This window comes from Dipodomys merriami, unplaced genomic scaffold, assembly GCF_024711535.1.
Source record: "Dipodomys merriami isolate MVZ:Mamm:240054 unplaced genomic scaffold, mDipMer1.0.p SCAF_10, whole genome shotgun sequence".
NCBI lineage: Eukaryota > Metazoa > Chordata > Mammalia > Rodentia > Heteromyidae > Dipodomys > Dipodomys merriami.
In genome coordinates, this window is record NW_027202271.1 from 24,641,348 (window position 1) to 24,663,118 (window position 21,771).

At 37.0% G+C, this 21,771-nt stretch overlaps 1 protein-coding gene across 3 annotated transcripts in view; it reads right to left on the reverse strand.

Moving 5' to 3' along the window:
- The window catches only part of Tafa2 (TAFA chemokine like family member 2), a 464,602-nt gene that overhangs the window by 305,980 nt on the left and 136,851 nt on the right, over positions 1–21,771 (reverse strand). The window contains exon 1 of one of the 3 annotated variants that reach the window (XM_069987768.1): positions 7,604–7,621. The exons of the other annotated variants lie outside the window; for them this stretch is intronic. The gene's annotated coding sequence lies outside the window, so the exon portion shown is untranslated. Of the gene's footprint in view, positions 1–7,603; positions 7,622–21,771 lie in introns of those variants that run through there. 3 annotated transcript variants of the gene reach the window in all.

Here is a 21,771-nt window from a genome sequence, read left to right on the forward strand (position 1 = left end):
TCCCTTAGGTGATCATACTATAGTGAAGCTAGTGGGAGCCCCATATATCATCTTTCTCATATTTCGGCATTAAAAAAAAAAGGCTTTTGAGTTATAATAGAGTGTTATTGGCGGGGGGGGGGGAGGTTAACCTCTGTAGAGGCTTTTTAAAATGCAAAGATGCCTATGGTTAGAAAAAGCCATTTATCTTTTTTCGTTGGTAAGTACCTTCAAGTACTATGGCTTACATTCTTATTGGATTCTTTTACAGAAAAAAAATCTAAAGGTCTCTACACAAGTGAAATTATCCAAAATGTTCTGTCTTATATTTCTCTGTTTCAGACTACTGAAATAAATATTTGGAAGTTCAATGGGGGAACAATCCAATCTAAAACAAAGTATACCAAATCTATCCTTACCAATAACCAATAGAGCTGGTATGCCATGCTAAAATACTGCTAAGTATTTCACAATAAAATGCATTCTGAAAAGGCAAAGCAAAATCCTCTTTTCCAGATTATTTCAGGGTTAAAAGAAAATCACTTAAACCTTAATACTGGAGGGAAACATAATTTGGAGAAAATAGCGTAAATGTTCTCATGCTGCGGACAAACATCACCCTGAAATTTGCTCAGTTAAAAAAAGAGTTCAGAAACTCAAAGCACACTTATACACCCTCCTTATTAAAGTGCTGAAAAGTAATTCCTTTCCCAAGAGGCATTCATGGCCCCATATTTAAAATCACAAAGGTTTACAGGGGAACATTTGCATTATCTACAGTTGCTATCGGGCAAATTTACCTTATTATTGAGCTTATATAGTTTATGGTTAAAAATAAAGTCAGTAAATTCAGCAGGATACTTTGCTTATGGAGGGTTAGATTACCAGACAATAAATGAGGTTGGAAGTCAGTGAGATAAATTCAAGCTTTGTCCTTTATAAATCTGAGGTGTTTGCCAGAAGGGCAGCACAATAGAAATCAATGCCTGCCACTCCCCACCCACAAATCCCTAATCATAGCAAGTAAGAGGTTGGAATTAATGCAAGAACAAGCAGAACACAATTTTCCTAGTTAACGTATTTTTAAACTAAGTGTGTTAATAAACACACAACAGGAAAAAAGAAAAAGGAGACTTCCTGCTGCTAATGGATGCCATTTGAGACCTAAGTGAATATAAGTCTAAAATTCCAATATCTAATTCTTTAGCAAACACTACACACAGAAATTGAACACCACACACATCATCATCACCCAGCATGGTGGCTCTATTGGACTTAACTCTATTATTTAAAAAAATCACCCTTATTACTTGTCCTATACCACAGAGTGAATAATGAACTGTATTGTGTGCTGTATAGGATCTCTTAATGAACTGCAATAATATGAAATTGCTTTTCAGTGGAATGTGTTGGAATCAGGTTGTTCCACTTAATAACCCATCCTATTCACTCAGCTACATGGTGTTTAAATCATGACCATATATAGATATAAACAGTGGAAGATTCCATATGTAACCATTAAGGGATAATGTAAGGTCACATTCAAATACAGCAACAGTCAAAAGTCAAAAGACTGTTACACTTTTCAATACTAGACATAATTGTCATAGGTTGTAATTTATACACCCAACCTAATTAGTCTCATAACTAAAGTCAGAGTACACAGACATTAGTGGTTTTGAACCAACTATCCATGAGGACTGCCTGAGATATAGCAGATTCTACTTAAATAATAACTGATTGTTGACAGATATCATAGTGGACTAGTATTGAACAGATTCAAATGCTTTAAAGTGTGTATTCTTCCACAAATACACATTAAGTCAAAAAACTCTCCTGGCATCATAATCCTTAATTCTATACTTTAGGGACCAAAAGATAAACATAGAAAAGTCCACAATAAGCCGGGCGCCGGTGGCTCACGCTTGTAATCCTAGCTACTCAGGAGGCTGACATCTGAGCTCATGGTTCAAAGCCAGCCCAGGAAGGAAAGTCTGTGAGACTCTTACCTCCAATAAATCACTAGAAAACCAGAAGTGGCGCTGTGGCTCAAGTGGTAGAGCACTAGCCTTGAGCTGAAGAGCTTAGGTACAGTGTCCAAGCCCAAGCCCAGAGTTCATGCCCCATGACCAAAAAAAAGGGGGGGGGGGCAGGTGTTGCATTTTTTTTGTGACAAGACTTTTATTCAAGCTCAAAGATCCTGACACTTCAATGTTATTTAGAAACTAAGCATCACAGACAAGAAAAATAAACAGAGGATGGCCTTTTCTTTTTTTCTGTTTTTCTCTAGAACTGGGGCTTGAACTCAGAGCCTGGGCGCCGTCCCTGAGCTTTGCCCCTCAAAGGTTCAAGTGTTACATTTTTTAAATGATATTCTCATTCAAACTCAGGACCTTGCAAGTGCTAAACAGATACTCTATCACTGGAATTCGGGGTTGAGATGGTCTTGCAAAAATTTGCTCAGTTTGTCTTAAACCATCATCTCAGTCTCCCAAGTAGGAGACTAGGATCAGATGTGAGCCATCAGCACCAAGTTTATGTATTTCATCTTTGAATAGCTCTATTAGAAAAATATTCTATTATCTTATCTTCTTTAAAGAAAACTGCATCTCAGGTACAAGTCTGTCAAACAAGCTCTCTCCTTGCTTCTAGGAAAGCACAAGTATTCAAAAATGTGAGATGTTATCACATCTTTATTTCCTTGAAATTAAAGTTATCTGCCCCATCGTTGATCTTTCTGCAGCATTGTATCTTTTTTTCTTTCTTAATAGTACAACAACTGTATTTTTGGCTTGGAATCTCCATTCGGATTGGAGTTTAAGGAGTATTTTGGATACCATTACACAGCAATTAATACCATTAATAACATGTACTCAAAACCCCAACTGATGAATAAGTTAAGGAATAAGGATGCATAAGCTTATAATCGTTGGGTTTTAAACACTATAGATTACCTTTACAGAAACAGCCATGGGAAAAGAAGAGTTCTTGGCTGTGGGGAGAGTCATGGAAGGGGTACCCCTGATCAAGATGCATTGAGCAATATGAAAATTAAAATTATTTTTTAGTTAAGAAGACATAAAAAAAGAAGAAGAAAGAGTAGAGTCCTTGTTGCAGCTGGCACGTGCACGTGCGCACACACACACAAAAAAAATTGAAATTACTTTTAAATAATTTAGAAAGCAATTTAACTAATAAAAATCAGCACCATTGCTTATTCCATATTGATTTTTTGCAACGTACAACGCACTTGACACTGGCAATACACAGGTGAGCTGGATACATACAGCTCCTGCCCTCATGATGCACTAATAAAACTTAAGAGGTGGCTATAAACAGACTCATGGTAGACCATTTTATTGCAAAAGAACTACATTAACTTTTCCTCCTTTATAGATTTGGCAGTGAAACATCAGTGCCAATACTCAGATGGTAACTACAACAAGGAATAACAGAAGATAGTAGACCTCAATTTAAGCCAATAAATTATGAGGTATAAAGCTTGGATACAAGTTGTCTCATTCATAAATACAGGAAGTAGAATGATGATTAGTGTGTGCTGGAGGAAGAGGGAATGGGGAGATATAGTTTACTAGGTACATCATTTTATTTGGGGAAGATTAAAAGTTCTGAATATGGATGGTGTTGATGCTTGTACAATGGTGTGAATGTAGTTGATAACAACCAACTGTAGCTCAAAATCATAGAAAGATGGATGATAGATAGATAGATAGATAGATAGATAGATAGATAGATAGATAGATAGATAGATAGATAGATAGATAGAGCTTACCATAATAAGAGAAGAATCTATGAAAATGTTGTCACAGAGAAATCATCCGTTGAAGCAGTAGAATAATGATCTACCATGCACATGCACAGAATGTCTGTGGCTTACCACACTCATGTATGCTATGCACAAGCAAAGACTCTTGGTCCTGAATCTCTCTGAGTTCACATTCAGAAATGTGGAGAAACCCCACCAACAGCATCAACTTCAAGTGAAGGAAGACAACTGCATTTGACAAATGACATATCATTATGTGACTAGCAAGAAGCCTCAGGGATACTGACAGCTCATTTTTTTACTTAAATTCCCTTTTAAGCAAACTCTCCAGGACTATGACACTGATTTTTTTTAATCCTCTCCCTTCAACACACACACACACACACACACACACACACACACACACACACACACACACACACACACACACACACACACACACACACACACATTTGTTATCCCTCAAGTTAAAAAGCTCAGTTCTGAATCATCTCAGGAAACAATCAGCAGATTGGGAAATACTGGCCAAACTAATTGAAAACATTAACTCTACCTGAATACTCTGCTCAGAATCCCTTCTTCACATAGACACCAGAGAAGCAAAACTTAGAATTATAATTCAGTTGGCATACTATGGGAAGGGGAGGGAGGGAAAGGAAATATGTTCTAATATAAAGTGTCAGGTACACTGTAACAACATTCTTCCATCTCCTTCTTAGAATCAACCATTTCCCAATCATTCAAATAGAGAGCAAACCTAGAAACTGTCAGAGCCAAGCTTGTCAAGTTGTCAACATTGATTATGGCACATATGATAATAACTAACAAATAATACAAATAATACCAAAAAAGGCTTCATCCTTTGCCCTTAAGAAGATCATAATAGGAAGAATAATGACATGTACTCCATATTTTGGCAAAGGGAAGTTGAATAAATGATAAAAAAAAAGAGCATGAGTTGTGGAATGAGACAGATCAGTAACCTAATCCCACCTCTAAAACATTTCAGCTGCATGACCTTAATAAAAATAGTAGAATTATTGAGGGCTTACCATGTACCAGAAAGCCTGCTCCATGACCCATTCCAGTTAATCTTCCTACACACTCAAAAGAAAATACCCACACACATTAATTCAAGCTATTGAATTTTTCTGAACCTCTATTTCATTTGGAGGATAGGGAATTAGTAATACCATCCTCATACCGTTGTTTTGAAAGTTAAATGAGTTAATATGCTAAAAATAACCAAATAAAAGGATATAGGTTACCTTAAAATTAAGGAAGCTAATAAGCAGCCTAGGGGTTGGTGTACATTGTAAGTTTTCCCTATTGGAAAGTATATTCAGCAATATTCTCCACTGCTGGGTTTTCTAATAACCATGAAATGACCTTATCTTCTGAAAAATATGACTTTCAATAAGGTAAATACCAGATAACCTCACTACCGCACCATTGCTCTTGTTTTTCACATTAATATGGCAGGTATTTCATAAACACCTGGATCACCTGAACCCATGCTGATTTCCAATCATCAGGATGTAATTCACTACAGAAAAGAAGGCAAGCAGCTAGCGTTCAGACACTCTTTCTAATCTAAACAACTGCTGAAACTCACTTCTATCTGTTACAATTATATGAATGTATGAAAATAAATAATCAAGTACGGGAAAGCTTCTTACTCACCCCACATAGCAATAGGTTTTCAATTCCAAGTGAGATTTCCCAAGATATTTATGGTTAAAAAAAAAAAACAACTCTACCCAGAACATTGATTTCACTTGAAAATCTTATGGTTTGGGAAAATTCAGGAAATTTCCCCACAGACATAGGAAGAAATATGATATTTTTGAATATTTTCTGCAGCGAAGGAGCATGACACTGTAATTAATATGCATTATAGAAGATATCTTCTGTCTCCCAGGTAAGTCATATCCTCAAAATATACTTTTGTTTTATTTTATTTTATTGTCAAGGTGATGTACAGACGTGTTAGTTACATAAGTAATGTAGTGAGTACATTTCTTGACAAACTTGTTACCTCCCTCCCTCATTTTTAACCACTTTCCCTCCTCCCCAACCCCCCTCAAGTTGTAAAGATCATTTCCAACATATTGTTTTGTGAGTATCACTGTTTCATTGGTTACCCCTTTTGTCCTTTGTCTCACCAATTTTTGTTCCCTTTCCCTTCCCTAATTTTGATAAACATGTATTTAATACCTAAGGAACCAAAATCAAATACAGTGATAACAGGGGATAAACCACAGGGGGGAAAAAGACAAAAGAAAAAAGAAATCATGTATTACATTAAAAACAACAACAAAAAGAAAAATTTCTTGTGTCCATGACTTGGAGTTCCAAATTATGTTTTTGTTTTTTTTTTCCAGACATGGGGCCTGAACTCTGGGCCTGGGCACTGTCCCTCAGCTCTTCAGCTCAAGGGTCGCACTCTACCACTTGAGCCACAGGGCCACTTCTGGCTTTATCTGCTAATGTGGTGCTGAGGCATCGAACCCAGGGCCTCATGCATGCAAGGCAAGCGCTCTACCACTGAGCCACCTTCTCAGCCCCAAAATATATTTTTGAAAGCAGTTAATTTGCTGAACTATTATAATCATTAGGTGAAATTCATTATATTTCAACTTGAAATATCCAGTCAGATCACTATCTTTCCAAGAAAGGATAGCAATACATGAATACAGATAAATGAGATGACTATGTACACAAAACCAAGTAAAGGCTTAAAGACAGTAATTTTTATTTTTTTTATTATCTTCAGGTAATTGTACAAAGGAATTGCCATTTCACAGAATAGTTTATAAATATAATAGATCTTAATCAATGTCATCCTTTTCAATGCTCTCACCCATTCCTCCCTATCCACCTCTTCTCTAACTCTACTTCACTTTGTAGGATATACATTGAATTCTTGACTGCATTCTCCCATCTTCTTCTCTTCATTTATATACCCCTTTCCCCTTGACTCCAGCCCACCTCTTTCTTTTTTTTTTAAATTTAAAATTTTATTTTATTTTATTTGAGAACATACTGTACAGAGGGGTTACAATTACATGGGCAGGACCTCTTTCAAGTACCCACTTCCTGGTGTTTCATTTTGCTGAACTTTGATTTTACTTTTCTAAGGAATTACTCTATTTGAAATCTCCATTGAATCTACCACATTTTAGTTAATACATTTGTAAGACAGTAATTCTCAATGCATCTAGAGACTTCAATTCAACTTGAAATCAAGTCCTAGGATTCACAATTCATACCCCCACATAATGCTTTGACTTTAATTTTAATTTCAATTTAATTTTGGTTTCTTTATACTTTTTTTCCAGTTCTGGGGCTTGAATTCAGGGTCCAGGCATGGTCCCTGAACTTCTTTTGCTCAATGATAGCACTCTACCACTTAAACCATAGTGCCACTTACGGCTTTTTCTGTTTATGTGGTACTAAGCAATTGAACTCAGGGCTCCATGCACATTAGGCAAGAACTTAAGAACACAAAGCCACATTCCCAGCCCCTCTTTATACATTTTTATTCCCTTAATTTTATACTTTCAATACTGAATACTCAGACCACCTCATTATAAATATTGAACGGTAGTCCCTTCATTATAGATAAAACTGGCACCAAAGTATCTCAATAAGATATTGAGAATTACTTTGAAACAAAATATCTTATCCTATATTAAACTGTCACTAAATGACCACCAATGACAAGTTATGTTGACACTAGGCATATAGAAATAACTTCAGAACACAATGGAAAGAGCAACAGCACAGATAGAAACAAAATGCAGTACGATACCCTTCCATTGCCCCAGGACTCACCCAGGCTGCCTATTATGAGCATATCAGTCTGCTGAATACCCTGAGAGGGAGACGGGCAACTCCAACCATCTTCACAGAGCAGTAAAACAGCCCATTCTGAGAAGCTTGGCTCATCCAGGCCTTCTGAAACAGCCAACTGGCCTCACCCTCCTCTCAACCCTGGATAACAGGTAAATAGAGTGCCCAGAGAGATTCATTCCTAGAAAGCAGACAGGCTGCTCCATCCACCCACCCTCAGCTTTGCAAAGAAAGCAGCTTTAGAGTCCATCCAACAGAAGGTCACCTCCATATTCCCATAACCACATCCATGCACCCAGCAGACAGTGGTCAGGCACTCTATCTGTGCTCATTAAGGTGGCCTGGGCCCCAGATGGTTTCAGACTCTCACAGGATCCTCATTCCCATCAATGGATACACTGCATTGCACACACCCAGGCCTGCTTAAGCACTGACCCACGTTGAGCGTGCAATCTGCCAGGCACCCCATATTTGCAACCAAGTACATCAGACTCCAGTCCACCAATGAACCCTCCCTATCTAAGGCCAAGTACTGCACAATCCTCTGCAGAAGCAGTAGCCACTCGGCTGCCCAGAACCAAAGCTCACACAGTCTACTCCAACTACAGCCTAGGAAGGACATCATACCTGGAGAAAGTCTTTTACTGCCAAATCCTCACTACAAAATTGGTAGATACAATGTAGGAAGATACATGGCACACTTAAGTCCTTATGGTTGCAAAGAACTGTGAATAGGAAAAGACTCCAAAAACTGAAGCATAATGAAGGAATGAAGTGTTTCAAGACATCACACTAAAAACTTCAAGCTCATTTTGAAGACAGGGGTGAGCCTCTGTAGGATTTGAAGAAGACCTGTTATATTTTAAAATAGTCAGCCTGGCTGAAATGTGCTCTATTTAATATATTTTCCTGGCACAAGAAACACCACTGCAGAATGCCAGGATTGCTGGCTCCAGGAAGAGCCAATAAGGGCTGGGTGAGGATGGCTCATGTCTGCCTTGCCAAGCAATGAGGGTATAACTTGATAAAGAATCCTAGCTCCAGACTAGCCAGAACAGAAAACGTCTACTAGACTCCAGGAACCTAGACTTAGCGTGTGTGCCTGTGACCACAGCAGTAATGGGAAACCTAAAAGTCGGCAGATCTAAGCCTTGAAGTGTACCTAGGCAGGAAAACTTGGTCCTAAAAACAATCAGTGCAAAACGGTGCTGGAGGTATGGCTCAGTCAGTATAGCATCATCCTAGCAAGTGCAGAGGCCTGAGTGCAAACCCCAGTACAAGCAAAAGAAGCGATCAATTTTCTTATCAGGCAACCATCATTCTTAATCATTCTTTCTCTCTCAGTAACATAACAACAATAATAATAATAGCTAGTACTTACTGAGCAAAGTATTTTAACTGCATTAAATCATCAGTCCTTACTTATATAACCTGTGCGTGTCATTCTTGATAAACTGTATTCTCAAAAATACTGTGACTAGATTGGGAGAAGCCCTTCACTAGCTATACAATAGACATATCTAACATATGTTAGAGCTCAAAAAATCAAACCCCCCAAAAACAAATCCTCAAAGAAACAACCACCCCATTAATAAATGGGCTAAAGAATTAAAAAGAGACTTCTCTGAAGAGGAAATAAGAATGGCCAATAGACACATGAAGAAATGTTCAACATCTCTGGCTATAAAAGACATGCAAGTGAAACAACATTGAGATTCCACCTCACCCCAGTTAGAATGGCTATCATCAAGAAATCTGATAACAGATACTGGAGGGGATGTGGCCAAAATGGAATGCTACAACACTGTTAGTGGGAATGCAAGTTTGTTCAACCACTCTGGAAAGCAGTATGAAGGTTCCTCAAAAGTTTAAACATAGAGCTCTACTATGACCCAGCAATCCCACTCCTGGGCATTTACCCAAATGATTACAAACAAGGCCACACTAAAGCTTCCAGCACAACTATGTTCACTGAATCATTATTTACCATAGCTAAGATATGGAACCAACCCAGATGCCCCTCAGTATATAAATGGGTCAAAAATGCAGTATATATACACAATGGAATTCTATGCTTCCATCCAAAAGAATGGCATCACCCCATTCATAAGGAAATGGAAAGACTTGGAAAAAATCATATAAAGTAAAGTAAGCCAGACCCAAAGAAACATAGGATCCATAGTTTCCCTAATTTGTAATAATTAGTATAAGCCTAGGATAGTTCTAGCAGAGGATCGCAATAACCCAATAGCTATGTACAGTTCATCATATAAAATGATGCTAATCAAAATGAAACAACAGTTTTGGGTGTTTTTTATCCTGTGTGTGTGTGGGCGATGCACGCTCTGTGCTGTTATTTCTTTTTTCTTTCATTTTTTTCCTCTTGTTTATTTCTTGTAGTCACTGTTTTTTATTTCTGTACCCATTGTCTTGTATATAAGTTTAGCTGATCTGGGGAAGGGGAGGGGAATCACAGAAATGATGGGACAAAGGGTAAACCAATTCAGCAGTGAAACCCACTAGACAGTATGCTGGAAATGAACTTTACAACTTGGGAGAGAGAGGAGTCAAGTAGGAGAAGGAACGTGGGAGAAAATGAGGGAAGGGGTAACACTGTTGGAAAAGAAATATACTCAATAGCTTACTTATGTAACTGTAACCCCTCTGTACATCACCTATTCAATAAAATAAAAATAATGTACTGAATTCTTTTCCGCATAGAAACATTTCTTGTATTCAAGTCACATTTTTCTCTGTTTCTGGATGAATATATTGAAAATTTGTGGTATCACTTTACGCCTTTTGTCAAGCAAGCTAGGTTATTGAATAATCACTCATTCATCCATTCATGCCTTTCTTAACTGAGTGTCCATCCTCTATCAGGAACTACCCTGAAAAGACAGCAATACACACCAACATTTAACGCTCATTCTCAGGGGGTCCATGGCTGAGTTAAAGGAAGCAACTTCTGACTTAAAACCAATCCCTAAAACATATTCTATCAGCCCAAGATCGTACCCTTAGATACATCTAATCCATGAAGATCCTATTAAAGCAACTACCTCTTAAGTAGTTTTGTGAATGGGTGTTCTGAAAGGGAGAAGGATGGAAACAAAAGCAGCCAAGAGAACCAATGAAGAGTTCATGAACATTGGTGAGGAGAATGAGACCAAGTAAAACAAACACGTGTTTCACACTTGGCCAAGCAGAGGTATTGGGGGCCCATTTCCCAACAACAAGACAAGAAAGAACAAAGGATGGCTACCTCAAGTAAATAAGGTAGGAGTGGGTTGTAAGGAAGGGAAGGAAAACAGAGCAGTAAACAACATAGTGGATCTTTGTAATGGATAGCATTGGACTTGATTTGTGTCATAAAAGGTACAGGAAATGTGTCAAAGCTCTAAGTATTCTGCAAATATTAAATGAGCTTGCTTTTGACTGCAGATATAGATTTAGTAATTATATATGCACCTAGAATATAGGAGATGATATATTTTTATAGGCTCAATCACTTATCTAGAAATTAGATACATTCAAGCTACAAACAAGGAAATTGTCATTTTACTGGAACTCTGCCCAGAAATTATAAACTCTGAACCATGAATTCACAAGTATTATTTTAATGCAAAAGGTGTATATGAAAATTTTTCAAGTTTTTTCTACAATAGTAATAATGTACATTTGAGATCCACCAGGAAGCAGCTCAGAGAAGAAAGGACAACAGTGTGTACATCTGTGCTTTTTTTTTAAGGTCCTAGACTATAACTTGAACTCGTTACCTGAAGCTTTTGCTCATTAGCTAGCACTTTATCAACTGTGCCAGGCCTCCACCCCCACATCTGTGCTTTTTCAATTCACTGGAGATAAATAGCTTTACTGACACATCAACTCCTTACAAGCTGACCTGTTGCCAAATAAAAAGGGTGAAAAAAGAAGAAAAATTGAGATGTAGGAAAACCCACAGATCTTTTCCAAAAACTACCCTCCTGTCTCTCCCCACCTCAATATTTTTCTTCACTACACAGTATTATTTTATTGCCAGAGGACAACTAACCTCAGTGACCTATTGAAACGTTTAGAGAAGAATTAAGTAGACCTTCGTTAAATTGTGTAAAGTCAGAAGTGTTGATTGGTTCTAATGTGTCTTTTTGGAACTGGATTTAATTAGAAGTTTTCCAATTTCCATGTCTTTCTACTACTGTATGAAAATACAGCTCCCATTCTTCCTACATGCCTGCATCTGGAATATGCAGAGATCTTCCCTCATCTCACTCCAGCATTTTGTGGCATCATCATCTCTGGCTACACTAGGTCAATCAGTAAACTGCTCCATGCTCTTGGTATTCATTCTCTTTGGTTTTATGCAAAAACGAATAGAAATGCAGCCTTCCAAAATCACATTATGTTGATTGACTGCACTGTGTTGGTGGAAAATGAATGGTCCTAGAGTTAGATGAGTAGTTGCCTAGAGAGAGATACGGATGTCGCCATGCATAGCTTGTTCTAAAATGATGTGTTAGTGTTTAAGGTGCCTACTGCTTGATTGGAGCCCAACCTCTGCAGATGGTTTTCACTTTGCAGCTAGAGGAAGTTAATGTGCCATAGGAAGAATCATTTGATTTCTACATAATGACAAACTAATATTTAACAGTCTACTCTCAGTGTGGCATAGATCAAGAAATGTCATTATGTTTTGACTGATAGGAAACAGTTTCTACACAAAATTTATCATCCACACTCAAGCAGAGATGGTAAAATTTAGCCAGAACATTTTGCTGTTGTTATTTTCTATTGACATTATATTTTTAAAAAAAAAAACATTTTAACTTGCTTTGTATTACACCTACTAGAAAACAAAAGGCTTTGCATTTTAAAAGGCATCTAAGAATGAAAAGTATGGTTTATGAGAACAATTATGGCAGTCCAAATTTTACTTTCATTTTAACAAATCAATTGTTCCATCTTCATCACAATACAGTGCCTAATTCAAAAAAAAATGAGCCTAATTCAAAAAAAAAAATGAGCACTAACTATATGGGCCAAGAAAACAAAGTATTTCAGTCAGTCTCAATTAGCTAATAGTAATATACATTAAAATGGCAAACATCAGCCCTGCTTCACTTGCAGGGACTCAAATCAAGGATAATCATAATAATTTATTTCCCAAGAGATTGTTAAAGGCCTACCATAATTCACTAATTGGGAGAGACTTTCACCTCCTCCTTCTGGGATGAATATTAATGTCAACCATGAGGAATATTCATTAAAATTAGCTCATTTCCTTTCTCAAGCTTTCTGGCAAACAACTTGTAAAATGGAACGGGTACTACAGTGTGTGATTTTCACTGTGCACTTGTTTCAGAGGTTCCCTGACTAGACAGGTGTGTCCAGGCATAGGAAAGAGAAGAACAGCAAACTCTTTTAAGGCCCATCCTCCAGGCCTCCCCTCACTGGTCCTTCCCACCAGCTAGATGGATATAACCTATTACGGGTTTGCTTCCATTTTGCTAGTGTACATTTCCAGTCTCTTGGTAAAGTCTAGAAACATCTCCTGTCACTAGAACAGGATCTATTGATCTGGCTTTTCTCTTTCCAGCTCCAGCTCAACTTGACCTTTCATGCTGTACATTACCTTGTTTGTCTCACAAACACCTCTGAGTCCTCTCACTGCAGGCAGAAGGGCTTGTTTTATTTAAATTTCTTTTGCTTTGCAGAGGCTGAGAGATGAGCCATGTTATAAATTTGCTGAATTGTACTACTCAGTTTATTCTGGAATATCTTCTATTTTTATCAAAGGTTTCCATTTCAAAAGACACCCACATTCATGACAAGTCTCTTGGGGACTTACAGCTTAAATGAAATGGTATCAGCAAAGAAAAGCACTTAGAATTATAAATTTGCATTTAAACGGTTGACCATGCTGGTTCACTTCTGTGGCAATATCAAACAGCATGAGATAAATCAGAGCTCAGCTTGAAATTATAGTCCTAACATATTTGATTTCATAATAATTTGAGGGTCTCTCCTTTAAAAATCAATAGCTCAAAGACTTATGTTCCCCCTAGGGAATTCTCCTCTCTTCTTGGACAATGTCTCTCCATGGTTCACAGAATGGCACATATAAGAGTACTATTTCTACAATAATTATTCCTAATTTTTAAATTTAGCCAAACAACATCTGCCACATATTTATAAGTATAAAATTAGACAAAATCATTGAGCTGAAAGCAGACTAATTTAAATATGTAAATGAAACTTTTCTAGGCTGGACCAACAATTTGCATATAAGTTACTATTTCAAACTGCATTTGTGTGACTGCAAGTTAAAGAATTAGCAAGCAACCTATCACCTTTGGTTATGGCCTTAGAAATAGGATGCCAACTAGGTGAATAAGTTTACAAGCAAACAAATTAACAAACTAAAGTGCTGTGCACAAGACACTTTAGTAGTAGTGGGGAAAACTAGTAGAGAAAATTATTTTCGAGAGAAATTGTGTAAATTGTAATTGCAAGAAAACATCAGGTTCATTGTTTTGGTGCTGCTATGAATGACAAGTATCTATATAATGAGGTATCACCTTACTCACTACAATAGCTACTATCAAAAGACAAAAGATAACAGTTGGCCAGGATATGGAGAAAAAGGAGCCCTAGCACATAGGTGGAAATAGAAACTAGTACAACTACTATGAAAGTTGCCAAAAAAAATTTAAAACAGAACTTCCATAAGGATACAGCAATCATACTAGCAGTTATATCTGCAAAGAAAATACAGTATGTTTAAGAGACATGTATACTCTCATGTTTACTGCAGCACTATCCACAGTAGGCAACAAATTAAAACAACCTAAATGTCCATCAACTGATATGAACAGATTTCTTTTTAATGTGGTATATATACATCATAAATAAAATACTGTAATTTGTGTTTTTATGAGATTGTTTTATTTAACTTTAATTGTAAAGGTGATATACAAAGGGATTACAGTTATATAAGTTAGGTAATGAGTGGATTTATTTCTTTTTGTTGTTGTTGTTGTCGGTCGTGGGTCTTGAACTCTGAGCCTGGGCACTGTCCCTGTGCTCTTCAGCTCAAGGTGAGTGCTCTACCGCTTGAGCCACAGTGTCACTTCCATGAGTGGATTTCTTGTCGAACAGTATTACTCCCTCCCTCATTTTCTCCCCTTTTCCCCCCTACTCCCTTCCCTACCCCCAAGGTGTAAAGTTCATTTCCAACATAGTGTCTTCTGAGTATCACTGTTGCATTGGTTCACCCTTTGTCTTTTGTCTCACCATTTTGTTCATTCTCCTTACTTTCCCCAAATCAGGTAAACATATATACAAGACACAGGGTGCCCAAATCAAAAACAGTGACAACAGGGAATAAACCAATGGGGAGGGGGACAAAAGAAAAAAAAAAAGAAAGAAAGAAAGAACTTCATACAATACACTAAAAAAAAACCTCATTTCCATATCTTGGAGTTCATTTCAATTGACATCATTTTATATGGTCTATATACATAGCTATTGAGTTATTGTGATCCTTGTGACCCTCTACTAAGACTATCCTAGACAAAGATATCCTATAAAAAGATAGTGCAGAGCTAGAAAACCTGACTCCATCTGTAGAACTGACCAGCTCAATCACCAGTTTGAGTGTTTCTCTTCCTCCAGCTCTCTTTGGAGAATCACAAGACTAGTTCTGGATTTTTGAGAAGCCACAGGCTAAGATTCTCTTGGTTCCATGTTTTCCAACTTGGCCATCCAACTCAGTTCTATGTTGCAGAACTTTTGAGCCTCTAGTTTAGATGTCTACTTCTGAAATCACCTACCTTAGAGGTGAGCTCCACTGTCAGACTGGTTGAATTCAAATCCCATGAGGCCAAATTATACTTAAAGGAAGATAATGTCCACTGTGTATTGATTTTAAGAATAAATATTCCCTAAATATATGTCTGCTAATACAATATGTTGTCAAGTTCTTGAGGAATGGATCAAAAGGCAGATAAACACATTTGTTTTCTGTGGAATGTGCTGTCCTTTTACTAAGGCAAGCTGAGCTCAATGATCGAATCTACCTATCAAGAAAGACATAAAGCAGAGGCAGATACTTAGCTCCATCACTTCCCTCCTCCCCCTTACACCTTACCTATCTGAAGGGAAACAGAAACAAGAGATGCTACAATAATAATGAATAATAATATTTCTTGTGGCTCAAAGCAGAGATATTTATAAAATAATCCCATTTCTAGCTTACTATGTGATTAATTCTAGCATCCTCAATAAACATGTTAATACAAAATTGAAAAGAAGCCTCCAGAATCCAAGCAAGCTTATACAACTTGTGAAACCTCAGTTAGCTACCTTAAGTTTCCTCTAAACTATCACTTTAATCATAACAGACGGCTCTCAAAGCTCCTGACAGCCAGCAGTTGCAGATATGACTACAGCCTGACTGGCCACCTGGTGTGAGGTAGAAGCCAAGAACAAATGTGAGTAAATCAACTTTGTTTATTAATCAGGAAAAGGGACATCTGCCACAACAGCTAGTACAACCACCCCAAAGGACAAGCTATAGTTGACACTGCTTCCCAGTCCTGCCTGCTTCTTTCCTCCCTTCTTTGTGTCTCATATAGAAGTTTCTGCCATGAAACCAAAATATAATTGCTCTGACTTTTAAAACATAGGCTAAAATATGTGCATTTGATAGGTACTTGATAGATATGCCTTAGAAAATACATAGAAAGGTGATTTTTAAGACTGAGTAATGTGCTACCTACTGAAAATGGAAAATATTCCCAGAATATCTCATTTATAATTGAAACGATAAGAGAATGTAGTGTAAGATTGAATTTAATCAAAGGACACTATAGGTATATAGAGAAATATGACAATGAATCCCTTAATACAATTAATACATGCTAATAAAAAATCGATTGTGAGAGGCATAAAAATTTAGGGAACATTTAATCTCTATAAATAAATCTTGTATGATCTGAATCCTTTCAGATAAAGTATCTCTCACATTCAGTTAAAATTTATAGCCTGTATAGAAAATGTGTAGAAGCATCAGGATTTAGATTGGTAAAATTCACAGGGAGGAAAGAAATCATCGATTATGGGAGACATAGTATGTGGCTGATACTTTCCACAGGCTCGTCTGTATTTTATCCTTTCGACATTAAGATCATGCTCATTAGGAAAGTATTCAGCACATTTTCAAAATAAGAAAATTATATATAAATATATATATAGCTAATAATTAGCAATTATATATATATATATATATATATATATAGCTAATAATTAGCAGGTCATCTGCTTTATAAAGCCACCAACCCTAGTAAATTACAGACTATATAGCTTTCATGTCTCATGGCTAACCAACTTAAATTCGTAAGAAAAAGTGGCTAGCTCTCAGATAAATGGGGCAGAACACCCTGTATTGACACAATAACTGTTCTTTTATGGTGTCAAAATGTTAAGGACAATAAGTTAAGGAAAATGCAATCATCCTGTACCTCTATATTATCTTGTAGGTTAAGTATGCATAGATCAAACTCTCTCTAGAATAACAATGAATTGACCCCAACCCTAATAATCCTGACCACATAGTTAAATCGACCATTGTTGTTTCTCTCCCTCTGATATACACATGCACACAGGCACATACACACATGCATATGAACACATACTATGCAGAACACTGGAAAAGTTCTTAGAGAATCAGGATGAGTAATGCAGCATCATTCATAGCAATGTCTGAAAGAATGATCTCAAAATTAACAGAGTACTATTTTCCAAGCTGCTCTAGCTCCCCATGTAAGAGTAATCACAATTACAATTCCATGAGGTCATTAATGGTATGTTATCAACACAACAGTCCACCATTTAACCCACAGGAAGATTTCCCAGTGGCCATCTCTACCATTCTTACTTTACTCTCATCATCTGCATCTGCAGCTGATAGAACCAAAGGCTACACTGGCATGCTTGGAACCCAAAGATGATGGTCAGATAGAATGCTTTAAATTAAGATAATGATAATGACAACATCTTAGTATGAAGGAGAAAGCGGTTAACTGAGGCTGGAAGATACAATCATGGAGAAATCAATTCTTGGGAACTAAGAGGTTAATGGAAGGACTACCTATATAACATTTAAATGGCCAAAAACTGAGATGGGAGTGTGGGAGAAACTCAAAGTGAGCCACAGAGCAAATTGCTGAAGTGAAAAGAAAAAAATTCAAGGGTTGAGAAGGAAGAGAAAAAAAGAATAGCTTAAGGGAGGCAAAAGTAAGCTGAGGGCTAATGGCTCCTACCTCTAATTTTAACTACTTAGGAAGCCGAGGTCTGAAGGATCATAGCTCAAAAACAGCCTGAGCAGAAAATTTGGGGGGGGAGGCTGTTAGATCTTTAAAATAAGCAGCAAACAAAGCCCAGCTGGAGGTTTGGCTGGAAGTATGGCTTAGAAGTGTTAGAGTGCCAGCAGAACACTCTACGCAAGTCAAGCAAGCACTAGGTCCTGAGTTCAAACTCTGGAATCAGAAAGAGAAAAAAAAAAAAGAGGAAAAAGAGTATCATCTCAAAACAACAATAAAGAACAAGGAAGACCGCTCCGCTATCCCTAAGCTAATTGGTGTAAAGTGTCACTACAGGAGGAAAAAAAAAGAAGCAATCTCTTGCCAGACCTCCAGGAAAAGCCAGCTATCAGAAAAGAAGTGAAGGAAACATGAAAAGTGAAACGGTAGCATTTTTCACTGATAGAATAGGTCCATGAACATGAGCTGTAGAAACGATGAGGAAAACATGATAGGAGTCATAGAGTAGGGGTAAAAAAACAGGCAAGACAGTGTGCAGAGCCTGAAATAATTAGAGTACAGGACACAAAGGGGCATGGCCGGGGAGACTAGTTCTTTACTATGACTGACTTAAAACAAGATTGAAAACACCCTGAGATTTACCAATAAATTCAAAGCAGAGTTCAAGACCCATGAATGACAATAAAACAAACAAAAACTTCAAAGACGTGGTAAAGGTAAGGCCATGCATTTTGGAGGTAGGAGGGATAGGTTTATGGGACAGCCTTGTCACTGTCAGTAATGCAAATGAATGATACAGAGGCGTTGTGGACTTAACCTCAGTGTACACCAGTCCTCACTACAACCATATATAGCAAATACTATTACTATGCCCATCTTTACACACTAGGAATAGGGTAACAGGTAAGTCTGCAGTATATTTAAAGCCACAGAGCAAAGGAGACATGACTATGACTCTGACTGAATGCTCTCCACACAGGAAGATATAGATGTCACAAAAAGGTAATGATCAAGGATCTGGTATGCAGAAGCCCAGACTTTCTTGAATGCCAAGAGAGTCCTTGAGGCTATATAAAGCTACAAAAAAATTATATATACATGTATATGTATATATACATTGACCTATACATATGCACCTTGAAAATCAGAGAAAAATATGTTTAGTAGTCAATGATATTGGAAAATGCTCTTGTTCAACAAAAATGTACGTTACAATATGATACCACTATGGTAATGTATATTTGGAGGATATTTATAGCATATTTTGAATATTTCCATTGTCTTACATTATTGTTAGTCATATTTATTTATTTGATTTATTCTAACAGTCTCAGAATAATATTTCTGTGCCCATTTAGTTAATCCAATAAGAAAAACCCAGCTAGTCTATGATGATGAATATTATGAGGAAATAAAAAGTGAATTCCAATATAATGTTAGCAAAGATCTTAATTATGCCTTGCTTTGCTTCTTACGATCATGGAACATGGAAAAATATAGTTCATAACATGAGTAGCACTAAAAATCTGACTGGAGCATATACTTTAAAAAGCAGTTAATATTGGGTACCCATGGCTCACTACTGTATAATCTTAACTACCTAGGAGGCTGGGACCTGAGAATTACAGTTCAAAGCCAGCCTAGGCAACAAAGTTTATGAGACACATCGCCAATTAGCCACCAAAAAGCTGGAAGTAGAGCTATGGCTCCAGTGGTACAGTACTAGCTTTGAACAAACAAACAAACAAACAACAACAACAAAACAACAGTTCCGGGACAGTGACCTGGCCCTGAGTTCAATCCAAGGACCAGCAAAAAAAAAAAAAAGTAGTTATTGATAACACAATTATCCAACTAGTTATTTATAGCTAGCCCATATCTATATGATCAGTGGTAAATGATGAATAACAAACAACTTTGTTCATTTGTTTTGTTTTGTTCTTTGTCATATTTATTTTTCCCATTTTATTTTTTAATTTTAATTTTATTGTCAAGGTGATGTACAGAGGAATTACAGTTGTATATATGTGATAGTGAATATCTTTGTTGTTGAACTTGTTACCCCCTCCCTCTTTTTTTCTCCCACTTTCCCTCCCTCCAATCCCCCCCAAGTTGTAAAGATGGAAAGGGAACAACAAAATGGTAAGAGGACAAAGGGCAAACCAATACAACAGCAATACTCACAAGACAATATGTTGGAAATCAAATAATCTTTACACTATAATACCACAAAATATGGCTAAGAGGAAGGAAAAATTACACTAAGAGAGGATATAGCATCCTCCTCAATTTCATTCAACACCAAATTTCTCTGCTGGAATGCAGTAATACATCCTAGTGTTAATTGACAGGCACATTGCAATTTAAGCAAACTTTGCCAACATCTCTAACAACAATTCTAAAGACTGTTTTGCACATTGTTTCTGAAAATGTGATAAAGAAAAAATTCCTGTATTAATAATCATATTTGTAATAGTAACTTCTTTATTATTCCTAGTCAGATCAATATGGAGTATTTACAGACTCAGGGTCCTTTGGCTTGATAAACAATGGTAATCCTTTCATTATATGTCTAAATTTTAGAAATTATTTAACTTTCATAGTAACAATGAATGTTGTTCCTCACCCATAAAAAATGAAATACCTTTATATAAGACTTCTTGGTAAAACAAAATGCTTAAATAAGGGTACAGGTTGACCCATTATAACAGTGAGATGTACAAAACACTATGTTGAAAACAAACTTTACAACTTTGGTGGGAGGGAAGGGATGGTAGGGGGAAAACAAAGGAGGAGGCAACAATGCTCATTAGGAAATGTACTCATTGCATTGTGTAACTGTAACCCCTCTGTACAGCATTTTTATAATAAAAATATACAAAAAAGACTTCTTGGTGCATTTAATTTAAAAAAATAAATCTGTGGCCAGGCATCAGGAGCTCATGCCTATAATGCTAGCTATTCAAGAGACAGAGATCTGAGGATTGTGGTTGAAAGCCAGCCTGAGCAGGTAAATTGTGAAAATGTATCCCAAATTAATCACCAAAAATTGAGGTGTGGCTCAAGTGACAGAGCACTAGCATTGAACAAAAAAAGCTAAGGAGAATGCCCAAGCCCTGAGTTCAAGCCCCAATACAGGCAGACACACACACACACACACACACACACACACACACACACACACACACACACACACACACACACACACACACACACACACACAAATTGTGTGGTCTCTTTTTTATCAAGGCAAAAACTGCAAACTCACTTAGACCTACTTAAATTTATGAACATCAAGAGTATCACTAGCTTCTCTTGCTCTATATTAGAGAAAAACATAAGAACGTGTGGAGATTTTCTTGTCTATTTATATGAAAAACAAGATCAGAAAGGAAGCAACATTCTCACCTAAGGATATCCTGTCTCAGTGATAATTCTGATTTCATCAAAGATTTATTATTATTCTCACATGAAATATAGGAAGTAAATAAAAATTTATGAGCCAAATTCAATCTCTTCTTCCCCATCTGTATTTCTGCCCTGCAAGGAAACATGCACTGCCAGCCCCATCCCATAGACAGGTACCTGGGAAGTTATTCTAGCCTGTCTTGAGTCAGGACTGACCTCAAGCCATTGCCCTTGCTTTTTTAATGTTGGAAGTTATGGTGGATTACATCAACCCTTGGCAGAAATAAAACCTTTTCTGCTTCTCTGTAAGAAACATCACCACATGCTCATTCACATCATGAGATTTTTTTTTCATGCACACACATTTATTCCTATGTGTCTGAAGGGCTTTTTGTCCTTAAGATCAAGAACTAGATAATG